Source organism: Sorex araneus, chromosome 1 (genome assembly GCF_027595985.1).
Source record: "Sorex araneus isolate mSorAra2 chromosome 1, mSorAra2.pri, whole genome shotgun sequence".
Lineage (NCBI taxonomy): Eukaryota > Metazoa > Chordata > Mammalia > Eulipotyphla > Soricidae > Sorex > Sorex araneus.
Window position 1 is genome coordinate 29838182 of NC_073302.1, and position 10656 is coordinate 29848837.

Below are 10656 nucleotides of genomic sequence, written 5' to 3' on the forward strand. Positions count from 1 at the left end.
CTCTCCGTGGCGTATTCAATATGCCAAATACAGTAAAAATGATAGGTCTCATTCCCCTTACCCTGAAAGAGCTTCCAATGCAGCACCGCTGGGAAGAATGAGTAAAGAGAGGCTGCTAAAATCTCAGGGCTAGGACAAACGGAGACATGACTGGCGCCCGCTCGAGCAAATTGATGATCTACATAATGACAGTGATATAGTGATGGTGATACTCAGCAACATTTCCTTATTGGAAACATCAATATTTCCACATTATAGTTCCCCAAATTTGGACTTCTTAGCCTCAAAATTCTGTGTGTCCTTTGGTTTGCTTCTCTCCCAATTCCACTCACACCTTATTAATGGTTTGTTTCATATCTCTTCATCAGTTTTCTTCAGAACATTCTTCAGTCCTTCACTAGACTCTGTCTAGTGTGGCATAGGAGGGCTTTTTTTTTCCTGTCTTTTCTCAAGTCGAGTCTGCTACCACTGGTGTGTTTTCTGCTTTCTTTCTACATAAGATGAGAACTATGTCTGACTTGACTCTTTTGGAACTGCCTTGTGCAGAGATGGGATGGATTTCAAGAGTATGTTCACAAGCATCGAGTGATTCTTACCACTTAGGTTCTTTACCAGAAGAGCAAATGACATCCCTGTAGTATACACCTCCATGCTTTAGGAGTGACCTAGTGTACTCCAGTGAAGATGATGTTGATCCTCATAAATTTATTGGAACTATCACATCCATAATATTTATTTTCACGGGTCATCTGTTGTCATAGGAGCACCCACGGCAACAGGCTTTTCACTATCACCGGTTTTCTTCTGTAGTTCCTGATCATCTTGTTCCTGGTTTCTGTTTTCAGTCTTAGAGTTTCACACTCTTTTCTTGGCATCTTTCCATCAGTACCTTTGCTTCCTCTAGATCTTTCCCTGGCTCTTCCAGGACTGAAGCCATGATCAGGCTAGGCAGGTGGGCTGAGATACAGCTGCACTATAATACCAGGAGAGACCTGATTTTTGTTGTTGTTGTTTTTTCTGGTGCTTGGATTCAGGACTTACTCATGGCACTGAGCTCAGGAATCACTTTGGGCTGGACTCAGGTGACCATATGGAAACTGGGGTCCAAACCCTAAGTTACATGTATATGGGGCAAGATCCTTACCCTTGATAGTGTCTCTCTGGCCTGCTATATTGATATTCAAATGTTCCCCTGTGTTTATAAATAAGGTATCAATGAATAACTTTCTACATATCTCCTTGGGCATATACCTGCATGTGGAGTTAATGAATCGACTCCATACTTTTTATATAGTTGACTTAGACTTCCAATCGCAATGACTGGAAGTTCCTCCTTTTTGGGCAACCTCTCAAGTGATCTCAGGAAGCCTGGGATCCCACCAATTATTGCTGGCAACTGGGTTGGCCATTCATTACAGGGGCCAGAGGCATAACACAGGGGTCTGAGACACAGTGCAGGTCAGGCCCTGGGGTTCCAGTGCTGGGGATACCCCAGACCACTCTGGCAGTGCCTCCAGTCTGTATCTAGGGATGCTGAAGACCATTTGGTGCCAGAAATTGAACCCAGGTGGGGTTCATGCAGAACATGAGCACTGTTTTATCTCCAGTCCCCAGGGTTTCCATGGTATTCTTTTTTTGTTTGTTTTTTTTTGATCATTACATTTGTTTGGCTCATACCAGTGATGCTCAAGGGTTACTCCTGGCTCTGCATTCAGGAATTACTCCTGGCAGTAGTAGGGGGACCATATGGATGCCAGGAATTGAACTCCGTTGGCCTCCTGCAAGGCAAATGCCCCACCCACTGTACTATCACTGTGTCCTCTTCCATGGCATTCTTATGATTCTTATAAGAGTTTAGTATTTACAGATAGTTTAGCTGAGAAATGGCATTCATTTAATTAATATCTTCTGATTTTATGTGATTTATCTTTAAATAATTTTAGAGATCATGCTGTTTTTCTTTTGTTTGAGATTCCTTTGCCCATTTTCTGTTATATGATTTGGCATTTTTTTCCCTTTTGGGTATGTTTTTTGGAGGGTTCACATCACAGATGCTCAGGGTATACTCCTGGAATGCTGCTCAGGGATCAGTCTTGGCAGTGTTTGGGGGACCATATGCAATGCCAGGGATTATACCAAGGCCAGCTGCATGCAAGGCTAGTGCCTTTTGTTTTGTTTCATTTGGGGCCATACCCAGCAATGCTCTGGGCTTACTCCTGGCTCTGTGCTCAGGAATCACTCTGGGAGGGCTCCAGGGGATCATATGGGATGCCAGATATTGAACCTAGGTTGGCTGAGTGCAAGGCAAATGCCCACTCCTGCCCCTGAGCCTAGTGCCTTTAACTCCTATACTGTCTCCCCAGTCTCTCACTTGTCTTTTTATCCTTATTAATTTGATAAATTTAAAAATATTCTCGGGGCTGGGGATATCACAGGTTAGTGGTGAGGGTGTGCATGCATTGCATGCCCAGGCATCTGACTTTGATCTCTGGTACCACATGTCCCTCCTACCTGCCTTCCCTTCCTCCTTCTCCCCCACCTTCCTAACATCCCTGGGTGTAGCTCTGGAGATCCCAGCACCTCTGAGCCTGAACAGCACCACATGGCTCGGTCTAGAACATTAAACTATCTGCCTGGTTTGCTGAATATTGCTGGGAGTGGACTTTAGATCCCCTGAACACTGCTTGGGAGGACCCTCCCCAAAATTCTAGATACAAATCCTTTTGTGGGTGCAGTGTTTGTTCTTTATATAGTATTCTGTTTATGAAACTGTTCAATATTTTTAGCGTTTTGATAGAGATGTTTCTAAATTTGAATTATTAATTTTTATGGTGTTTGCTTTTTTGTGTATGCACATTTGAGATATGCTTCTTCTGTCCTTATGAATGATGATGTTTCACAGTTTAGCTTTTGGCATTTAGGCATTTAAGCTGCACCAAACTTATTTTGGTTACAGTATAAGGTTGTGGTTTGGCTTATCTTTTATACATTAGTGGTCCATACTAAAATACAATTTCTTACATATTTTATCCATCCCTTACTGATTTGCAATACAAATATTATGTTTCATTTAGCTGTGATATGTTTTAATATGCAACCGGGTCATTTTTGAATTCTGTTTCATTAATAGATTCATGTTTAGCTGCACTGGTATTATGCTATCTGAATTATTGTAGTTTTATCTGTGACTTGACATTCGGTGCAATAAATAAATTGTTCTTATTCTAACATTGTCTTATCTGTTCTTGATCTTTACTATTCAATTTGATTTATGAGATAAACTTTAGGTATTGAAACAATCCCACTTTTGATTGAAATTATGCTAAAGTTATAGACATATTTGCAGTGAAATAACATTTCTATTCTTGAGTTTCCTAGCATGAATAAATACAGCTCTTCAATTTGTGGCAGGTTATCTTCTGCATGATTTAATGAAGATTTATCATTTTCTTTACAAATTTCTTATGCAGCTTTTATAGATTTATTCATGGGTACTTTACACTTTTATTGTTATTGTGTGTTGGATAGCATTGGGTTGTCCTTGTTCCTCACACAGGGAGCCTAGGTTTATTGTGTTACTCCCACAACAGTGCACCTGAGGCACACCCAATTCCATCAGGCACTAATAATCCTATATTGCTTTTCTTTGTGTCACTTGCATGGTTTAGCAATGTGCTTTTTGTATAGACACAGGAAGACAGTTGATGCTATGCTTTTGTAGCATGGGAGTTAACTGACTCCAAAATAATATTTACTCCTAGGAATCCATCATATTTACTTGACGTAAGCCTCAGTTGCCCTTCGTTCCTAGCACTCCAAAAACAGGGGCCTGATGAAGGGACTGGATGGATCCAGGGCAAGCTGTAAGCTACCATGGCATCAAAGAGGGACAAGCTAATTGACATAAGAAGTATAATAAGTAAAGAGCAAACTGTGTCATGACCCAAAAAGAAGTAACTGAATAAGAACCCTATTGGGGTTAGGAAAGACTAACCTGGCATGAGGACTATAGTCTGGGATATATAGTGAGATGTTTCCAGGAAGAGCCAAACTTTATGCTTGTGAGGTGTTTTGTAAGTACTATTTGTAACTGCTGTAAAGATTCTATTGAATTTTGTCTATCGACCTCATATTTAGCAGCCTTGCTAGATTCTTTCATCTTAAAATGAAAGGTTTCCTTAAGTTATGTTATTTTAAACTCTTCTTACACATTAAAATCTTATTTTCAGGAATGAAGAAATAGTACATCGGGTAGGCTGCTTGCCTGTATGTACTTGTGTGTCCCACCATCCCATTTACTGGTTCCTTGAGTATTGCAAGAGGTGAACCCATAGCATATAAAGTCTTATTTTCAGGCAATAGTGACTACTTCGTTTCTTGTTTTCCAGTTTTTGATATCTCTTCTACCTCTCTGTTTCTCCTCTTTCTGCCTATTTCTGCCTTTTCTTCTTTCCTTTATCTTCCTCTTTTCCTTCCCTTTCATTTATTATACTCCCACTTTCTCTACTTGCTGGGCAGGATTTCTGTGCAGTATTAAATTTTTTTCAAAATTTTAAAATAAATTTGTTTATTAAAAATACCCTTTACGGGGCTGGAGCGATAGCACAGCGGGTAGGGCGTTTGCCTTGCATGCACGGCTGACCCGGGTTTGATTCCCAGCATCCCATATGTTCCCCTGAGCACCGCCAGGACTGATACCTAAGTGCAGAGTCAGGAGTAACTCCTGTGCATCGCCAGGTGTGACCCAAAAAGCAAAAAAAAAAGAAAAAAAAAACCAAACCCCAAAAAACCCTTTAGTAAGTTGATAAGTTAAAGAAGTATTCTTTTGTTTCTTGTTTGCTAAATTAATAATTTCTGAATTATTTTAATTCAGAATTGTCTTTTAGTTCCATCAGATTTTTTTCTGCATTTAGTATGATCATTTTCTTTTCTCCATTGGTTGTTCTTATGGTAATTATATTAATATATTTTCTAATGTTAAGAATTTTTTGCATCATTCTGTGATGGAAAGAATTGGAAAAGGTGTTAACCTGGATGTTAAGCATTATTATTTTGTACCTCCTTAAATTCTATGGCTAGCATTTTACATTAAATTTTTCTGAGTTTATAAGTGGCTTATAATGCTTTATTTTTTTCTCATATGGTCCCTGTTCAAGTTTTGGTTCAGTACTATGTCAGTCTTATAAAAACAGTTAAAGAAACTTCTCAAACTCTCTTTGCATTTAATGAAATACTTATATGTTTAAGGGTTATATATATTCTTAGAAAACATTAATGCAAGAACTAGTTTATACTTGTAAAATGCTAAACTATGGATTTTGCATTTACTTATTTTGGGATTTAAAAAATTTTGTAGCTAATTTGATTATTTTGACATTTTAAAAATGTCTCTTTCCCCCGAGGCTGGCTGTCTTCACCAGGGCCCTTCCGAGGGTGTGGGTTAAGTTTCCCTGCCCACCCCAAACAGAGCCCTGGTAGCTAAAAACCTCCAGAACCCAGCCACAGCCATACTCAAGGCCCCTCTCCATACATTTGAACAAGCCTTACACATGAAGGAACTGGTAGAGGAACCCAAGTGTGCAGGACCTGGGGCTGAGATTTCCAAGCCATCTTGGATAGGGACTGGGCCTCTTCCGCCCAGATCCCTCATTTTTCAGTAGCTAGGCGGTCACACCCACAAACTGCCCCCGGTGTAATCCTATCAATGGCCCAAATCCAGAGATTATAAAACCAAGCTCCCAGAAGTCATCTTACAGCCTAGTTCTCCCTCTCCGAGAAACTGGCAAGCTACCGAGAGTTTCCTTCCCGTATAGAAGAGCCTGGCAAGCTCCCCGTGGTGTTATTCATATGCCAAAACCAGTAGCAATGATGGGTCTCATTCCCCTGACCCTGAAAGAGCCTGCAATGTGGCACCATTGGGAAGGACAAGTAAAGAGAGGTTGCTAAAATCTCAGGGCTAGGACAAATGAAGATGTTACTGAGACTGCTCGAGAAAATCAACAATCAAGGGATGATGATGATGATGAATCTGATTATTAGCTTATTGTTTGACTTTTATTTTCTAACATATATTTAAGCCTAAACTTTTCTTATGTCACTAATTTTATTTTGGTTATTTATTTATTTTGAATCACTGTGAGATAGTTATAAAGTTTTCATGTTTGAGTTTTGGTCATACAATGATCAAACACCCAAACACCCATCCCTTCAACAGTGCACATTTTTCATCACCAAAATCCCCAGTATCCCCCCCATTTCAACCCTTCCCATACCTGGGCGCAGACAATTTCCACAATACTCTCTCTCTACTTTGATAACATTAAATATTTTGACAGCAGTCCCACCATCATTATTTGGAATTTTCCCTCCACCACGCAAACCTGCTGAAAACGATGCTAGATAATTTATTTTGCATTGCTTGTTATGAATAGCATAAGATGTTGTGCAGCTGGGTGCTCCTAGAATTCAAAAATTTCAGATAATTACGGTCTGGAGAGATCTCTGCAGTGAGCTGCTCGGTTTTGAGATTCTTTTTTTGTCCATATCACTAATTTTAATGTACAATATGTTATCAATTTTATTTTGAAATTTTCATCATGAAATTTTAACGACTGTTTAAAAGTTTTAAAATTTCAACTTGTAGAAAATGATTTTGATTATTGTTTTTCAATATTGGTATCTAATATTAAACTATGGCAATTTAATTGGATCATATTCATTGGTATTTCTTACCACCTGCTTCCTTTCCTTGTACATCATCATTTTATAAACATTTTATTGGATTTAAGTATTCTCTATTCTTTATGTGGAAAGTTGCACATGCACGCAATTGCCATATATTTTTAACTTTGTTTTGCCTCTAGTTATCTTTAACCCCCCATTCCAAGTACTTTAAGACATCACCCCTTATTTTCAACCCTTTCTTGGATAATATCTTGGATATTATCTGTACATAAGATTTTATTTAACTAATGTTTAAATACTCCACTTGCAAGGTTGTTCTCTTTCTTTCTCTTTCTAGTGATAGCTTTGATTAATTCACTTATTTCTAGATTCATTGTTTACTATTTACTTATATTCCATTTCATTCATTATAGGACATTACTAGGGATTTTTGTATGGAAAAATTGTTCTTAGATTTTATCTAAAGATTTCTTTATTTTGCTTTCTCTATTACAAGTTTGGCTTGGTACATAATTCTATGATTGCATTTATTTTCTAAGAACAGTTAGACTTTGGGACTCTTATCACTGAGATTCTTAATTTTGAAGAATTTGAGAAAATTAAATACTATATAATTAATCATTATATGATTAATAAAGCAGTCATTATTAAAAACAGTTGCATTTCATATTTTAAGTTTTGTATTATTTTCTTGGGTTATACCTAACTGTACTCAGGGTTTACTCCTGGTTCTGTGCTCAGTAATCACTCTTGATGAGACTAAATGACTGTGATGGTATTGGGGATGGAACCTGGGTTAGCTGCATATAGGGCAGGGCAAGTATCTTACATGCTCTGATTCCCGCGCTTTGCGTTTTTTGTAGTATGTTTAATTGAAGAAATATAGATTCATTGAAAGAGAGTAGGAGAGGAGAGAAGAAAAAAAGAGGGGGGAGGGGAGAGGAGAGAAGGAGAGAGAGAGAGAGACAGAAACAGAGACAGAGAGAAAGAGAGAGGGAGAGAGAGAGACAGAGAGAGAGAGAGAGATAGAAAGAGATAGAGAGAGAGAACACAAGAGCTTCTCCAGAGGGGAAAAAAATCTAGGCTTCACTTTTTAAAACTCTTGGTGTTTTTAGACCAATTTATACATTCCTTTTAGGCATTTATTTTACCATTATCTTACTTTGTACTATATTTCATTATGTTGTCTAACTAAAAACTTGTTTACTTATATAATTAAAAACATAGCTTCCTTTATTTTATGCATCGTGTGCTTTTAAGATGTTAAATTTAAAAATCACTTTTAGTCACTTTTTATAAGTTTTAGAGTTTAAATTTCAGTGTTCCTTTTTGTGTTTTTGTATTTTGGGGGCATACCCGGTGATGCCTCATGAATCACTCCTGGTGGTGCTGCTTGGAGACCTTGTGGCATGCCTGGGATCGAATGAGGGTCAGCATGTGTGCAAGGCAAGTGCCTTACTCACTGTACACTCTCTCCAGCCCTGAATTTCAGTGTGCCGGAGAAATCATACTGTAAGTTGTAAATTGATTATACATACAAAGAATAAAGAGGACACTATTTGTGAATATCAGTGCAAATAATTTTACTCAAGTAATGATAATTTTTTAGTTTAAAAATATATTTACAATTTTTGTTTCATAAGTTAACATCTTAGAGAATTGTTTTAAGGCAAATACTAATGTCATCTATATATTGGAACAATGAAGAGTTGAACACTAGATATTTCAACACTCAGTCTTAAAACTCCTAGAGATTTTATCATTATAAAATAGCAAATTTTAAAATTTAGTAAAATTTTCTATCTTATCCCAAAGCAAAGGAACATAGAGCAGAGGGACTGAGTTATACACAGGCTAATTTTCAAAATTCTTTGAAATGTCAACCTTTTGACCAGAAGCATAAAATTATCTTCAATACTCTTTTCACCAGTAACATAATAAAAAACATGATAAAATATAAATAATAAATAAAACATAAATAAATAATAAAAACATAAAAAACCTAATAAAAGTCTTTATTATCGTGAGTTTCTCATTCTTCATTTTAAAGCAGATTTCCCATAATAACGTGATTCTTATATTCTTTAAATATCTGAATTATAATTACAATACAAAACTCATATGTCATCCTCAATGTATAGTGCCTTCAAAAATATTATTTGTATTCCACTTCATGTGTGATTATGAATAGCATAGAATGAAGATAGTTTGGTCAATTTATAGGTTACATGAATAAACTTCAACTTCTTATTATTTACTAAAGCCCCACATATAAAAATGACCTTAGAAAATGTGAGTAGTTATTTAACTTTATTTTTTTAGATAGTAATGTTCCAAGTTATATCCGTGATTGTCATATAAATATGTAGAAATAACCAATCATTGGGAAAGACGAGTAAAGAGAGGCTGCTAAAATCTCAGGGCTGGGAGGAATAGAGACGTTACTGGTGCCCACTCGAGTAAATCAACAAACAACGGAATGACAGTGACAGTGACAGAACATAAAATTAATGATCAATAAGATTTAAGATGTGAAATTCCAGAGTATATGCTATAAGGAAGAACCAAATTTCTCTGTTGAGATTCACACACTTTTTACGTTAGTTTAGAATTAGTCAGACCCTAAAAAGTAGTTAAAAAAACAAAACAAAACAAACAAAAAGACACGAAAAGACCATGGCAAACACACTTTGTTTTTTTTCCCCCTCATTACCTCACACTTAGTGCTATAGAATCTTCAGGAATATTTCTTTTATCTACTTTCTTAATCCTCTCCTTGCTCCTATCCCCCAGGAATAGCAGCTGAAGCCCTGACAAGAGATCAGGGTAGAAATTAAGTTTCACAGGGACCATTAAAATTTATTTTTATTTTCTCTCTTCTAACAGAGGTAAATAACCTATTAAAAAGTTTTCCCTGTTTAAAGCAGTGAAACTTTTTTTTTTCTAAAAGTTTAAGAGAGCTTATAGGGCTGATTTATTGCATCAAATTTCTATCCTTGATTAATTTTAAATATTAGATAAATATAAATAATTTAAATATCAGATAGAATAATTTTCAAGAGCTACGTTCTTGATGAGTTTTGAATATTTTCACAATATTGTAAAATATTTTAAACGTAGACAAAATTGAAACAATTTTACATTTGGTTCATTAACATAATACTTCTACGACTAACACTTTATTTTTAAGACATTCTATGTATTTATTTTTGGGTTCTGGTCCACACCTGGTGGTGCTCAGGAGTTACTTCTGCCTCTGTGCTCAGGGATCAACTCTGGCAGTCTAAGGGACCATGTGGGGTGGCTGGGATTGAATCTGGGTAGGCTGTATGCAAGAAAAATGCTCTACCATCTATTTTATGGCTGTGGCCCCAAACTAGTTTTACTACAATTATTTATCTCACATAGATGTGTTTGCTTATATGTATAGTCCTCTATTATACCCACGTTATTTTTATTTTTTAAATTTTTTTTATTTTTTTCTTTTTGGGTCACACCCAGCGATGCTCAGGTGTTACTCCTGGCTTTGCACTCAGGAATTACTCCTGGCAGTGCTTGGGGGACCATATGGGATGCCGGGGATAGAACCCAGGTTGGCCGCATGCAAGGCAAACGCCCTACCCGCTGTGCTATCTCTCCGGCCCCACCCACGTTATTTTTATGCGTTCAAAAGTGAATTGTAGGAGCTGGAGTGACAGCACAGTGGGTAGGGCATTTGCCTTGCACGCAGGCGACCCGGGTTTGATTCCCAGCATCCCATATAATCTCCTGAGCACCATAATGAGTAATTCCTGAGTACAGAGCCAGAGTAACTCCTGTGCATAGCTGGGTGTGACTCAAAAGAAAATAAAGTAAATTGCAGGCATTTTTATCTTTTCTCCCCAAAATACTTTTTGTGTCGTACTTACCTAGTTTAAAACTATTTGTTTACAGCTTTAATTATTTATTTATTTATTCATTTGCTTTTTGAGT

General features: G+C 37.0%; 1 pseudogene; it reads right to left on the reverse strand.

The window, feature by feature from the left end:
• Positions 1-283: 283 nt before the first annotated feature.
• Positions 284-937, reverse strand: LOC101543069 (calcyclin-binding protein-like; annotated as a pseudogene).
• Positions 938-10656: the final 9719 nt, after the last annotated feature.